We start from the raw sequence: 17,269 nt of genomic DNA on the forward strand, positions 1-17,269 counted from the left end.
TTAGAAAGGGATATATTAATCAAATCATAGTCTCACAGACGAGATGCATATTCACGAACACTCAAGATTAAAAGTCTCTGTGTGCTTTCCCTTCCCAAAGAGGAGGAGAAGGAGAATATAGTTGGTAATTATTCATGCAAGTGGTGCATCTATAATTAAACAGAAATTTTCGTTCCTCTGTCAGGAAATGCAGCGTGTTGTCACTTCCGGAATCGTTTCTGTGAACCTGATACCAAGGACAACACTCTTTCTTCCTCTTGAAACCAGAAACCTCTGCTCGAGCAGCAGGGATGACGACGGTAAGGAACAGTAAAAATGGGTTTTTGTTTCTTCTTTTATTTTGATATTTTTGAATAAAAGAAAATCTGATGGTGGGGGGGCAGGGCAAGGGGACTTGTAGAAGCAGAAGACACGCTAAGTAAATAGGTCTCTGGGGACCAGCGCAGGAGCAAATGTCAGAAGGAAAAGAAACCGTCAGAACGGGCCATGGGGAAGTGGGTGAGCGAATGAGGAACAGAGGGAGGCGTTCATATTATATAATAACAGTACAGAAGGCTGCGCAGCTTACAGCGACGGTTTTGACGCTCTTGTCAGTACAGTTCTTGTGGTCCCCGCTTCCTGTCGCTATCTCTCTCTGAACCTTTAAAAATTAAAACCACATAATCACGCCATGTTCTGTTTCTCTCTTACAGATTAGATATGAATGGGTCAAGTCAGTATAGGCTGCAGGGTATGATTGATATGAGTGGCAGAAGTGAGTGGGGCCTACCTCCGCTGACATACACGTGTTTTCCCAAGCGTGGTTTACACCTTCATCTGCGCTGCCAATTTCACCAAAGAACCTTAACTGGCGGGCCCCACCTCCTCTCCTTACATTACCCACTGCAAGATCTGTCGGCAGGAGAAGACTTTGTCCTGATGAGACCTCCCTTTTTTTTTTTTAATCTTTTAAAATAGTATATTTATTTGTCTCCTTTTTAAAAAAAAAAACTATTTATTAATATCAAGTCATGGATATTACTGTTAATTCCTTTTTCTTTTTTTTTTTAAATAATTAAAAACCCCATGCCCATGTCTGTACTTGCACTTTTTTCTATTCAATGAATCAATGAATAGAACCCATACTGCATCAGAAACGTACATGCAGCGATCGACGTGAACCGTGGGGCTGGGCTGAGGTGAGGTGGAGTCAAGCTAAGCTAAGCTAGAACGCTGCTACGTTTAATCAGAAAAGGTCTGTTTGGATGAGTTTTCCTCTTTCCTTGGTCGTCTCCCACTTCCGTCACCCTGAGGGGTCCTTCCTTCAACCTGTCGGTGACGGCAGTGGATTTTGCATTCATTTTGACAGTTGTCCATTAAACAGTTGTATGGTGTTCTAAGTGGGGAGCAGCCAGCTCATACGACCACCACCTGGAAAATGAAAACCCCTAAAAAGGTTTTAGATAATAAAAGAGCCATTTTTTCTTACCTTTTTCTCATTCTTCTCGGAGGATAGAGACACATATCAAGTGACAGTTGATGCCACAACTACCCCTTCTAGAAACGCCGTTAACTCGCACGTCCTTTCCGTTTTCTTTTTCTTTTTCTTTTTCTTCTTCTTCTTCTCAGGAGAACTCATCATGATGTATGCCATGACCATCATGGATGATATAGGGATATCGATGGCGATGGCGATGGCGAGCCATGACGATGACGACCATCCGTGTAAGTTGACCGCGTTTTTCTCCCCGGGCATTAAGGATAAGGTACATTTTAAAATAAAGGTAGAATTAGAAAGCCTCGAATATTAATTATTAATAGGAAGAGTGGGAAAGAAGAGCAAGGGGCAGATACGAACGTACGCTGTCTTGTTCTATTATATTTTGAATTCAATATTCAAATATATTCGGGTACAATACGGAGAGATTTTTATATTCTATAACCCCATATCTATATATCTATGCATGTCAGCCTATCCCATCCGTCCATTCTTATCAGAATCTAGATACTTTTTCAGGTTTATAGGGTCAGAACGTAAAAGAATACGGAAGCCTGAAGGTACCCTACCAAGGTAGTGCAGAGCGTAGGACGTAGGGTCGTGCCTCTTCAGTGTACGCAAGTAACGAGCAGCACCGTATACCGTACGATCAATATTGAGATCTCATGTGACATTTCCATATGGACCATCCGTTTCATAAAAACGTATTTTAATATTTTTCATAAATAGACTGTCAATATCAAAATCTCGATCTTACTGCATTGCAGGTGTTGGGCATTAATTATGCAACACCCAAATAATGTCCATGATATAGAGGAAAAATTTCTACAACTCCAGATTCACCCAACACTTTTTAAAAACGGACGGACAAGATCCAAATCTTGGTTTTACGTTGCAGGTGTTGCACATTAATTACGCAGCACCCAAGCAACGTCCAGGACGTAGAAGGAGAATCTCTATGACTCCATACGATCACCCTACCCCTCAATTAAAATCTTCACCAACTCAGACGTCGACAATGGAGGGTTGGCAGAGCTTAAGATCTCTACTTCTCAATGGATAGATTGTGGGTTTGACCCTTGTGGATGGCATATCCCCTGGCCAAAATATATATAAAGCTCCTATTCCCAAAATACAACTCAGACTTCACTCATGAACGTAGTTATTTATTTTGGATTCAAGAATTATTTGGACCGAGAATTATTAAGAATAATTAGATTAATCAATTTTTTTGGGTTCGGTCAACAAAGCGGTCAAAAAGGCGCACAAATTATAATTCGGATTTGGATTCAAATTCAAGAATTACTCATTTGCTAAAATAAAAAAACCGGGACAAATACAGGCTCAAAAAGTGATAAACATATAGCAAATTTAGCCTCTCAGCTTCATATCTCGTTCTCCAGTTGAGAATTTCAATCAATTGGTAGATGAATGTGTGGAAATCATCTATAGAAGGAATAAGCGCTGAGAAATCCATGAATGTGTAGAAATTGTTAGTAGAAGATTGAAAAATCAATGAGTTTTCACATTTTTTCATGTCATTATTAACCAAAACTCTCCGCATATAATTTGGTTCAACCAAAATTATTTGTGAATTTTATTTATATAGATAAAAGTTGGGAATTTTACTAAATTAATGGAAAAAATGCAGATTTGGGAGAATAAATCGTATTATTCATATTCGTATTTGGAGAATAATTTGTTAATTATTCGTAGAATTAATTAACTATGGTCATGAATGGAGAGTGGGACGTAAGTAATGATGGGTTTCCCTTGCCCTCATACAAATGTGATCGCATACCCACGAGTCCACGAGGGTACAAGATTGTATCTATGAACTTATATTTAAGAAAAGGGTATAGTAGAGAATTGCATTTCCTTGCACTTCTTTACAATATATTTAAGAAGGGGATTTATTTTTGTCCATTTTATAGGTGCCCATGGAAGTGTGACTTCCTCCTAAATGTGGGGTAAAGGAACGTGAAAGGCTCACAATCTTCTATCCACATGGATAGAAGATCCAAACTCTAGTTAGGTTTTCCTTTTAGAATAATTGATTTTATATGTTAGGAATATAATTACATATAAGGCAGGACATCGTCCCTTGCCCTGAGGCGACTTTAGTCGGACTTACTCTCCACAAAATTTTTGTTTGTGTTCTCCAATCACGATATGTTAGGTTTTTGAAATTCAATGGCTAAGATCTTTCTATTTTCTTAATCATAATAGTAATCCCTACTTCCATATCTAATCTAAACTTGAAAATTTAGGTTATTTTTTGAATCAACATCAAACAGTCACAAAGATTGAAAGGGAGGGGAGGAAGGAGGAAGGAGTAGAAAGATAAAGGTTCAATACTAAAATTTCATTGGTCACCTATTTCTACATAAGAGGCTGCCCCGAAGAGAACTCCAATTTGAGGGAAGTGAGAATAGGGCCAAGGAAGGTACTGCATGCCTGAGGATGCTACTACTGGTGCCAATGACTGTGAAGACATAGACTCCTCAATAGACATTGGCCTTCAATCGAGACCATGGTCATAGTAAGTATCACGGCTATCGGCTTGCGAGTGCCCATAATACGAAGTACTAGAGGAGATACTCATATCCATATCATATTGTCCCACGTGAAGGAGGGACACCATAAATACCCATAGGCCAATAACCTGGTGTGGAGCCTACAAACTCATCCAAGGTCATGGACCCCACCGCTCCTATTAAGTTGCCCGTCGGATCCGAAGGATTAACATAAGAAGCATAGGATTCGTAAGATCCGTGCGGGAGGGTGACATCATCATAACCACCTTTGTGTTGTTACTGGCTCTCATGGCCCTTCCTCCTCCGATGGTGGCTCGGCCTCATATCAGGATATTCACAACCACGATGATGATCACCACCATGATCATAATCTTGGGTGGCATGTGAGAAATGACTCTCCCCAGTGTATCTGAGTGAGGACTACTATGTCTCTGGTAGTGGAACATCTAGACGCTCTTCAAGGCCTCCACCACCACCACCACCATCATCATCATCATCCCTCGCAGTTTGACTAGGCGGGAGTGTGTCATATGGATCGTCATTCTGCCGCTCCTCCCTGCCTAGTGCCATCATCTAATCCTCATCAACAGTGGCAGCTGCCTCTGCATGTGCCTGACCCTATCGAGAGGCCATAAACTCATCCATGTCAACCCCTGCAGCTTGAGTCTGGGTCAGGCCTCTCTCCAGGTTGGTCCAACACCAGGGGAGGAAGGTTTCTAACCATTCGAAGGCGTGCCGGCACCCTAATCATTGTGGAATCATTAGAATCATTAGAAAAGGTAAGAATCCTCAAACCCTCTTCTTTAAGCTTGGTTTCATGGGGTGTTATTCGCAATAAATGATGGATTTGGGTAGTTGTTGCATGTTAGGTCTATTAAATGCTTGTAAATGGTTTTATTTATGTTTCTCTTTAGTTTGTGAGTGATTTATGCGGATCGTTGCAAATGATTTCACGTTTTGACTCTCAGAGACACTCTCGGGCGACTCGCGAGAGCCAAATTTGGGGCCTTTTGATTCATAATAAATTGGATCAAATTGAAGGTACCCTTAGGACCCTATTGCTTCCAATTAAACATTCCCAAAGTTTCGTTTCGATTCAACTTCGAGTCGATGGTGAAATATTGATTTTTGCCGAAACTAGGTTAAGAACGATGGGTTCGAACCTAGTTGGCAGATTAGGTGTGAAACCTAGCCCTAACCTTGACCCGGAAACTCTGTTGTTTGTAAGTCTGATGACCCGGAGTAAAGGAAGAAGTCAACTGTGGGCCATCTCAGTGGAAGATATGAAGTTTGACTTTGAACCCATGGATGTTGATGTTGGTATTTCAATTATGAAAACTTGCTCTGAACTAGAAAGGAAACTGCACCTGAATGAAGATGAGATTAGTTGAAAGACTTGGAGTATTATCTGACTTGGTTCGAAAGCATTTCTACACCCTAGGTATGTCACTTGATGTGTGTGTAAAAGCCCTTTAGGTTTGGTGTTCATTTGATCCTCCAATTCCCTGTTTGGGCTTTGCTAACCTGATTGGTCGATTGATTGGTCGACTGGGCCAGTCAACCAAGCAATCGACCAACTGTGTGTTAAATCCAAGAAAATCCAATTTTAGGGTTTTTCACTCTCTATTTAAACACACTTCGTGTTTCTTAGTGTCCTTTGCCTCCAAAACACTCAGAGAACGTGGAAGATTCGTTTGAATCTCTCTTTGATGATTTCGAAGAATTCTCGGCTAGATTTGAAGTCTCTCATCTCGGATCTGCCAATACAAGGTTCGTAATCTCTTCGGTGTTGTGAATTATCCTTCTTCAATCTTGTTCTTGTTTGAGATTGGGAAGAAGATGCTACATTCTTGCAACCATCTCTTTCATGATCTCATTCTTTTCTTTAGGGTCTATGATCATCATAGTGATCTCAACCCTAACCCTGAAAATTCTTTTTGAAACTCTAATCCTTCTTATGGATCTAATTTCTTAGCCGACTGAATCTAATTTTCATGACATACTTGTATTTGATTCTGATTACCTTTTTCTTGGATGAGATCTAAATCATCCCTAGTCTTTTTCGTGATTTCATAGTATATTTTTCATTGAATTCTAGGGTTTTCACCCAATTGGGGAAACCATGATTTCAAATTGGAAGGTAGTGTTTTTAATCATGATTAATGCCTAATCTTTGCTCCCTTAGTGTTAGAATACTATCCTAAAGTTTTCCTCCAAGTTTCGTGAAGTTCCGAACCCTGTAGATTGAGTTTCGGATCAAATTTCCCGTATTTGCTTCGTACTGACTCTGTTGGTTGACTGATTGGTTGACTGGGTCAGTAGACCAATCAATCGACCAATGAAGTCAGAGGCTCTGTTTTTCGCTCTGTTTGATTCGTTTGCTCTCCAATCTTTTAGGCTTCTTTCCTAATGTTGTATCTATGATTGTTAGGGGTTTAATTGCTAAGTTTGGAACCTCTCTCTTTGATCTTTGGATTATCTTCGACGATAATTAAGGTAAGGACAGTTATTTCATAATAACATAGATCGCGTATACTTTGGTTTCTAATTTAAGAAACTCTGAGTTTAACTACTGTTATTGTATTTTATACTTATGATGTACTACTGTAAGTACAGTAGCACTTCACTTATGTTTTCTTTTTCATTATTCAAGCTTATATGAAATGCTTATTACTACATATTGTATAATGATTGGATTATGCTTTTACATTCTCTTTTGTATGATGAGGTGTTGATTTTGTATGTCATGACCGATCTGAGAATGTGATTGATTAAGTATGGTTTGGGATTGAGAGGTGTCCTTTTGACACTTCTGTCCTTGGACATCAATTGAAATAGTATGGGATGTTTACGGGGTTGCCCATTGACACCTTCCTAAACCATTGGTTGTCATACTTAGGGCTGTCTGGCAGTATTTGGCTAGGATGTCCCCGTTATATCAGACCCTAGTCTGAAGGGTATTGAGACCGAACGACCCGTGGTAGCAATGAGGATTCTTGGGCGCTCAAGACCGATACCAACCCGTGAGAGGACAGGAATCACATTGTGGGGGCCATTTATTAGGAGGGTTGCATATGGCTAGACTTGGGCTCATGGGCGCTCAAGACCGGTAACCAACCCGTGAGGGGACATGAGAGCTTCCCATTTACCATATGTGGATAACCAATAGGGTTGATGAGTCTGTAGTCAAGGACTATGAGGACTCTAGTGTGAAGGATACCGGAAAGGATCGCCAGGGGCGAGGAATGGACGTATCTGGAACTGAGTTGATATGACAGAGTAGATGACTTGCATTTGGCTAGGCTTAACCCTGACATGCACCAATACTTAGACCAATGGTGATGTGAGAGAGCGGTGACCTAACCCCCAGCCATGGAATGTCCCAAGGGATGCCGGACCCATTACCAACCGATGATGAGTGATTTGAGACCTTCCCAAAGAAGTATGGTGCTATGACTTAAAGCATGTCTGCCAATAGAAACCAACTTGCCTTGCTGAGTTCATTCGAACTCACTCCTTTTTGTGCAACCTTTTTGTTAGATTATTCTACAGGTATTGACTACTATGAAGGACAATACGATGAAGCGCAAGCCAATGAAGCATACTACACGCAAGGTGTTGGCAACAATGAAGATCACACTAATGATCCCATGAGCGATCACGTTGCGTACTACGATTAGACATAATGTAGAATGGGAACATCTGTGTTGGATTGATGAAGTCCACTATTTTGAAGATGTTATCTATAGAATAGAAAACTCGTAGTTTAGTTTGACTTTCTTTCCTTAATTTCCTTTAGAAACAGTTGTAATTCTTTCTAGATTTATGTGCTACATTCTGCTGTAACTGTGGAGTGAAATTTCGCTTCACTCTACTTCTCTTTGATGTGCTTACATTTGGTATCATTTTTTGCACTCTGATTATACTGATATTCATTTCCTAATTTAGATCTTTTGTTTATAATATTAAAACGTTGATTATTTTCTGTTCATGATTATGTTATTGCATATGTGGGAGGATGATTTCCTCGATACTTGATCTTCGGGGCTGTGGATCACACACCCGGGTATGCCAGTTAGGGTACCGGGCTGGGGGATGTGACATTAGGCTTTTGTTGGGTGATTTAGGGAACTCTATTAAAACCAATTGACTTCTAATTTATGTCTATTGATCTTCTTACATGATGAGGTTTATTTTGATTATATTCACCAACTCATGAGTGTGACTTTGTGGAACTTTGGAGAGCTTATACTAACTAGAAATGTGAGGAATATACTTAACCTTATCTTACATGTTTAATCATGTTAATTAAATGTCATTATTGACATCTTGTTGCTTTAGTATTTATTTTCTTGTGTTCATGTGTGGGACTTTACACGAATGAAAGGTAAGAAAGTATGTTTGCTTCCATTTTCAATATTCTTTGAAAATAATATGAGAGTGACTTTTTCTTTTATTTTCATATCCTAAATTATTGATGTGAAGATATATGGATGATGTTGGATTAAATTAATCTTTTTATTTTATGTTTCAAACTAGGGTTGTGGGTTCGCCCATTACCCTAGTGAACTTACATGAATATGCATCTAGAGCTAAGTACATGAATGCTAAGTGTCTAGAAGTGTTTGGCTAGGTAACCTCATTAGTATTACTACCCTTCCGGCAGGGCTATTGAAGCTGGTTAACCCGTGATGTTAGTGGCTGGGTCCTAAGTGTCAAGTAGACCCACTATCATCATAGAGAGGTAGGGTTGCATATAATAGATAAGGACTCCTGGGTGCTCAAGACCGGTGAAATGATCCATGATAGGACATGGAGAGCATCATGTCCATTATATGTGGATGACCACTGGCTTAATGAATGAGATCCAACAGATGCCTCCCATTGAGGATTCCATTCATAGGTGGGAAGGTATCGAACCAAAAGGGCACTAGGCATGAGGGGAGATATCCGGACCATATATAGTATGAAACCTTATGACTTTGCATTGGGCTAGGATTATCCTTGACATGCGCCAAATCTCATGCCAAACGGTGATGTGAGAGAGTGGTGACCTATACCCCAACCATGGCTTGATAGAACTTTACCCAACAACCGCGAAAAACCCAATAGACGTCTCTTGTTGAGGGAGAGTGACTGAGACCGCCCAAAGGAGATTGGTGTATAAATTTAATGCGTGTCTACCATAGAGACTTCATGATAGAGTTAGGAGCATAATATCATAATCATTCATATATCATAATCATTATCATTAATTACATTATCGATACTTATGCTATATGTGTAGTGTGGAATCTTGTGAACGAATGCATGACATGGTGTGGAATCTTGTGAACAAATGCATGATATGATGTGGAGTTGACCTCATTGAGTTCTGTTGAACTCATTCCATTTTATATGTCTGTTTCTATTAGAATATTCTACAAGTTATGAAGACTCCTTCCAAGTGGAGGATTATTCGCCGACAGACTTTCTTGAAGGAGTGACTGAAGAAGATGTAGATTCACATGGAGCTTCATGCCCATGCAAGTACTGTTCTTATGAGATTGGATTCCATTAGAAAATCAGTTAGTTTAATTTCCACTGCGATAAACTATGCTTCTTTCAAACTCTGATGTCCATTTTGATTAACTTTAGATAATGGATGACTGTAACTTTTTGATAATTCAGATTTGATAACTGTATACTTGAACTTGATTTATTCTTGTCCTTTAAATTATGCTATATCACATGTTGTATGGAGTTGTCACTGAACTTAGGTCTTGCGGTGTATCACCCCCACGGGTATTCGGGTATGACCGGATCCGGCTGGGTTGGGTGTGACACATTGAGTGAGGGGATCTTGCTCATCTGCGCCCACATCAAATATATCATCGAGATCGATGTACTCCTTGTGAAATCCAGCCCTAACCTTGACTCGAAAACCCTATTGTTTGTAGATTCGAAGACCTGAAGTGAAGGAAGAAGTCAACTATGGCCATCTCAGTGGAAGACATGGTGTTTGACCCATAACCCATGGAAGTTGATGATGGTGTTCTATACTTGGAAGCTTTGGCAGAGTTAGAAATGAAACTGCACCTTGACGAAGAAGAGTCTAGTTGATGGACCTAAAGCCTAGTTGGACATGATTTGAAGGCATTCCTCTATGCTAGGTAAGTCATATGTTGAGTTGGGAGAAGCCCATTGGATTTGGAAGAGGTTTGGACCTTGAAGTCCCTGTTTTGGCCTTGTTGTCATGCTTGGTCAACTGGACCAGTCGACCAGCCAATCGACCAATAGGGACAAAATCTGTGAAGATCCTCTGTTTAGGTCTTTTGGTGCTCTATATATTAGAACTTCGTGTTTCTTAGCCTCTTTTGTTTCTAAAACCCCTCTCAAAGCCTCTCTTGGTGTTGAAGAAGATCTACTTACAAGTTCACAAGTTCTTCATTGATTGTTCTTCATTGAAGGTTAGTAATCTTAACTTGCTGTTGAATTTACTCTTGCCATGATCTAATCTCTGTACTATGATTATGAAGAAGGTATTGCATCCTTGCAAACACCTTTTCTACAATCTCAGAAGTTGAGAATGAATCTCCATTCATTCCAATGATGCTATGATCTTCATACTTGGTTCTAGCCATGATTCATGTGATTTCTTCATAAAGCCATGATCATTCATTTGATTTGATTTCTCTAGTATGTTAGATCTATTTTCATGTTAGATTCATGTATGATCTACTGTAGGTATTCACCTAGAGTGGATCTTGTTTTCTCCTTTGAATTCATGGTTGTTTTCATTGAAAACCATGTTTTTTATCAAATTAGAAAGTCATGATTTTGATCATCGTTTGGTGTTTAATCTATGCTAGTTAGTCTTAGACCACTATTTCTAATGTTCCTTTGAATTTTTGGAGTGTTTTGAATCTCGGAAGATGAGTTTCAGATCAAAATTCTAAATTCTGTTGCGTACTGTTCACCTGGTCGATTGGGCCAATCAACCAAGCAAGCTGCCAAGGCTGACAGAGGCTTGTATCTTTGTCCGATTTGATCTGTTTGACTTCTAATCTTCTAGGGCTTTTTTCTAATGATGTATTTATGATTGTTTAGGGTTCATTTGCTAAGTTTGGACCCATTCTCTTTGATCTTTGAATATTCATCGAAGCTAATCAAGGTAAGGACAATTGTTTCCATATTAACTTAGATTGCATGATCTTAGTTTCTAATTTGGGAATTTCATGAAATCACTATTGTTCTTATAGTTTCCTATCATGATCATAGTGTTGTAAGTACATTAAGTACAGTAGGACCTTGTTCATGTATTCTCATATTACTTGGATCATGTATGAATACTTACTCTTGTAATTTATATATTCAATTGATCATGTTTTTATGTATATTTCTATATGATGGAATATCAGTTGTGTATGTTATGACTGAATTGGGAATGTAATTGATTACATATGATTTGGGATTGGGAAATTTCCTTTTGATGTTTCTGTCCTTGGACATCAGTGGAAGTGGTATGAGACATTTCCTATGGTGCCCTTTGACTCTTTCTCGGATTATTGTATGTCATACTTAGGGTTTGTCTAGCGGTGTTTGACTAGGATGTCCCCGTTATATCAGACCCAATTCGGAAAGGTATTGAGACCGAGTAACCCGTGGTAGCAATGTGGGTTTGTGGACGCTCAAGACCGATAACCAACCCGTGAGAGGACATGGATCACATTGTGGGGGCCATTTGTTGGTAGGGTCACAAGTAGTAGACTTGGGTTCATGGGCACTCAAGACCGGTGTGTTATATCCGTGAGAGGACATGAGAGTTTCCCATTTATTATTTGTGGATGACCAATAGGGTTGATGAGTCCGTAGTCCGAGTTGGTTGTAGCCATAGGATACGCTGACTCTAGTGAGAAGGATACCGGAAAGGATCCCGAGAGGGGAGGAATAGAAGTATCTGACTCTGACTTGATATAACCAAGTAGATGACTTCCATTTGGCTAGGTTTTACCTTGACATGTACCAATGGTGATGTGAGAGAGCGGTGACCTAAACCCCAACCAACGAATGTGCGAGAGGGATGCATGACCCAATTACCACCAGAGAACCCAAGATACCGGAATGGTCAAGGGAAGAGTGATTTGAGATCTACCCAAAGAAGTATGGTGCTATGACTTAGAGCATGTCTGCCAATAAAGACCAGCATACATAGAGTTAGATTCATACATGCATTGTCTGTTTCATATCATCTTGCATCATATTATGTTGTGCTATCATGTTTTACTAAGTTGCTATGGGATAACTTGCCTAGTTGAGTTCTTTTGAACTCACACCTTTTTGCAAATATCTTTGTTAGACTATCCTGCAGGTATTGACGACTATGAAGGCCAGTACTATGAAGCGCAAGCCGATGATGCATACTACTCTCAAGGTGTTAACTGTTACAAAGATAACGGTGGAGATTCCTTGTGTGATCATGCTGCATACCAGGATTAGCCCTACCTTGGAGTGGAAGTGGTCGTGTTTGATTTCTAAAGTCTATGTTTATGAAGATATTCTTTATAAGTCGAAAGAGACCTTAGTTTAGTTTGATTACTTCTTTTCTTTCCTTTTTTTGGGAGTCGAGCTACATTCCGTTGTGTTATGTGGAGTGATTTTCCGCACACTCTATATTTTGATTATTATATTGGTATCATTCTTTCCGCACTCTGATTATATTGTCATCCTCTGTATCTTATCTTGATCTCTTTGTTTATATAATGTTACATTGATTATGGCTTGTTCGTGATTATGTTATTGTGAATGTGAGAGGATGATTTCCTCGAATACTAGATCTTCGAGGTTGGGTGGATGTGACACTCCCTATCATTCTCAGTCTGCTCCCTAACATGTTGTAGCTTCAACCTCATATTATAGTGACAAAATACCAGATCATTTAGGCACTGGCTTCCCAACCGGTTCCTCCTCTTGGAATGGATCATGCTGAATGTACTCCAATTTCTCTCACATCCAAAGGCAGAGCAAGTCTGAGACAGGATCTTGGTCGCCAATCTCCGAAGGTTTGATGCATTGTTGCCATAGAGATACCACCATTTAGCTGCATTATCACAAAAACATTAAGTTAGAAACTCATTAGTCATAACTTTAATATTTAGCATCAAATCAACTTATCTATAAATTATAATAATAATAATAATAATAATGCATTTATGCATCAAATGATCTAACTATATAAGTATCTAACCTGGATCACTGGTTTTTTTGCCCCGAACAGCAACATCTCCACTGAAAGACCCAAATGCATCCCTAAACAACTTGATCTGCAATAATACAATCATTAGTATTGATTGGTTACCTAAATTCTCTAAACAGTAAATATAAATTTTAATCGTTTGAAATTCACGATGTCTCACCTCATTGTGGCAAAATGATTGAAGCATCAGATCTGGCTCCAACTTAGAAATCACCTGTAACAGGGCATCCAACAGGTTTGTGTCTAACCTTAAATGTTCACTATATTGATATTTAGGGTTTAGAAAATAGGTTGCATAATTAAAAAAGATTACAATTAGTACTTAGAGCTAGGATTGAATGAATTACCAATACCTACAAGGCTACAACTATAAGTCAACAACCCACAATATTTACTTACCGGCCCTATACAGGGGATGCATCAGATGAGCTGTCCATCGTGCATCCACAATATCCAAGAAAGCTCGGTGTCCTCTAGGGTTTGCTGCCTGTATAGCAACCTTTATACACTCAAGGGATGCATACAAGTGGGGTATAGTGGATCCTCTCAAGGAAGAGTCCACCAAACGCAAGACCTTTACAATAGGCTCTAAGGTCTGCAACACCACAATAACTCTTCTTCAGAACTCATTAGATGATATTGTGTACTATGCCTCGCGCCCGTTGGACGTGCTAAATTATCACAAACTCATTAAGTCAATAGACAGTAGATAACTAGATACAAAGATGAATAGTAGACAGTAGACAGTTATTTTACTTGGATCCAGCCCAATCAAACCACTCCTGCGATGCAAAAGGCCCAACTTCTTATCTTGCATGCTGCTCAAGGCGACTAAATTCATCGCAAATCTTGTCGGACTAGGTTGCACCAACTCACCTCCACATGATCTCCTCATCATTGCCAAAATAATGTTATCATTGTACATGAAGTTGGTTACCTATCTTGTCCTTTCAACTATGTTGTGGACAATGCTAATTTTTCCAATGTCCTTCAGCATTAGGTCAATAGAATGAGTAGCACAAGGTGTCCAAAAAAGATGATAATTCGATAAACCAATCAACACTTCACCGGCCTTCTTGAAGTTGGAGCCATTGTCAGTGACAATTTGCACAACATTTTTCCTACCAACCTCATCTATCACATCTTGTAGGAGACCCATGATATATCTATGGTCTTTTATATGACTAGTAGCATCCACTGATTTCAAGAAAATGGTTCTCCTGTCATAGTACCATAAAGTTGATGATGGACTTTCTCGTCGGGCCGGTCCATCTATCAGACATGATGGTGCATCCATAAGTATCCCAGAAGGGTTTCATACTGTCAATATACTCCTGCAGCTCTTCCTTCTCTTCCTGAAGGAGGGTGGTCATCAATTCTGTAGGGTTGGGACCATCATATCCAGGGTCTGTCTTTGCAATAGTATCAATCATATGCATATAGTATGGACCCTGTGCTGTGTTTGCTAGGATGTGACTGTAATATATTTACTTTGATACTGCTTTTTTACCTTCTTGGCCATACCATTCCATGCCCCAGAAATCTTGAGCTACTTGGCCCCCTTCTTCCTAAATATATCAGGATCCTGCTCCATGATCGGGTCCCCACGGCGTGGATAATCAAATGGTGGCGGTGGTGCTGAACCTGATGTACGACGGGGCCTGCTGACTCTGTGATCTGCTAAACATGCCAAATACACCACCCCTCCCCCCCCCCAGATTCAGAAGGTCTAGCCCCTGTAGGCTTAGAGGAACTAGCTCCTGAAGCTCTAGCTATGGCCATATCTTGCTCCTGATGGTGCAATCGTATGCTCTCTGCCATGGCCCGTCGCATGTCCCTCTCCTCCTGATATCTCCCCACATCAACAGGATCAACATCCCTATCATCATTTGAATCATCTACGTATGATGACGGTCCCCGCACTACATCATCTAGTGCTCTGTTAACTCTCCTCCGATCATCTTTCTTTTTCCCCTTCGCTTTTTGTAACTCCCTAAGTGCCTTCACTACATCTTGATGGGCCTTTGTGCATGTAGTCACATCCTTTGAACTCCTAGTGATGTGAGCCTTGAATCTGCTGATGCCACATGAGTAGATTTTTTTTTTTTTTTTTTTTACAAAAATTACACTCTATTTTATTTTTGTCTTCATCAATAGCCACACAGTATTGCCATGCTGGGTCAGTCCTCCCTTATATTGCTGGTCTCTCAGGATGTCCCTATGGCTGTGCCTATCCCTATGTCTGTGTCTCCGTCCACCCTGGGAAGACCCAGCTCCCCTCTGACTCCCATTAGCAGACATGATGACTATTGCATTCAAAATGATGGCATAACCTCATAAGTCACTTAACAAATAACAACATCAAAATAATTTCCCGTACACAAATAAACAATCATATATGAATATTGCATATATGATGTAAATATGTAATCATGTACCTAAGCATAAGTGCATAACTGTATAAGTATATAACTATTAAGTATTAAAAAATAAGTATTAACTAGCAATTCTTCATCTTATTTTTAAATACAAAATGAATTTTTACAATTTTCTCGGCAAAAAAATAGGCTGCCCGTATCAAAACTGGTGATGAAACCACATGGGCAACACAACCAATAGTTGAAAAATACTTACATAAATATTCCATAATTTTCAAAACATTTTTTTCCCATTTTCCCCTATTTTTTTCTTCCATATTTCATAATTATTGATATTTTTATTAATATTTTAATATTTTTGAAAAATAAAATATTTATTTATTTGGTCAAAAAATATTTCGACTCCGTGAATCCGTAGATCGGCTCACGGAGTTTCACATATGTTTTTTCTATCATCATACAACATTTATATCACTTAAAAAGTAATATTTTTCAGTGTTCTAAATATAATTTTTTACTCACAAAAATTTTAAAAAAATAAATTACTTTGCAAAAAAAAAAATTCCAACTCCATGAGATTGTAGATCGGCTTATGGTATTCAACATATATTAATTTCATAATCATCCAATATTATTATAGCATACATTTTGTCAAAAATTAGTTAGAGAAGAATGATTACCTGTTTAATGAAAAAAAAATCCTAGATCTGTGCGAAACCCCTCCTGATCGACAGAAACAACGTATCAGGCAATAATGAAGCAAGATGTACTTGTAGATGTCGATATCGGACCAAAATATGGTGAAAAGTGCAAAAAATAAAAGAGAGAAGCTCTGGAGAAGTGGGATAGGAGAGAGAAAATATAAAAAATAAGAGGGAAATTCAGGCGAAATTTCGCACGAATCCCCCTTTTATCGCCGATTCTCGACGATATATCGATGAGAAATTGGCGATATCTTGCAAACAATCGAAAAGTTGACCGTTGGCGATATATCGCCGATTTCTCAGCGATATATTGCCGACATATAGAAAATGTTGTGTCGCTAGGGGGTTTCGTGTCGCCCCCAGCAACACGGCGAAAAATTATCGTGTGTCGGCGATATATTGCCGACACACGGTACCATGGCTAGACGTACGTCTAAAAAAAAGTACTATTAATTATGAACAACATCTCGTTTAAGTTTTTTTTTTTTTTAAATGACAAACATAATATTTTTTTTTCTTCTTTTCCAACAACAATAATAAATGCTCTCTAGATCTCTAATAAAACCAAATGCTCCCTAGATCACTAATGAAACCATTCATTGTATATGGAGACTTCAAAGTCAAATTTACACGTTTAAGAGATGTTTGCAACCTCCAAAGTTGTATCTGTGATTCAAGAATGTAAATTTCTTACTTTATACATTATTCCTGTCCTTCCTTTATGAGGGTTTCTTTTTCTTCTGTAATTTGACTTTTGTTGTCATATTAAAATCATTTAAGACAAAATTTGATGACATTTTTTCCCTCTACTCCATGATGATTCTTGACATGAGAATAAATAGTAACTAATCAAATAATCAATTCATGAAAAGTACGTGACACATGTCATTTTCCTATTGCTCTCCTGATCTTGACCATCCATTTACTCTTCATAACAT

Source organism: Hakea prostrata, chromosome 9, assembly GCF_041222555.1.
Source record: "Hakea prostrata isolate BN-2017 chromosome 9, UWA_Hpros_2, whole genome shotgun sequence".
Taxonomy (NCBI): Eukaryota; Viridiplantae; Streptophyta; class Magnoliopsida; order Proteales; family Proteaceae; genus Hakea; species Hakea prostrata.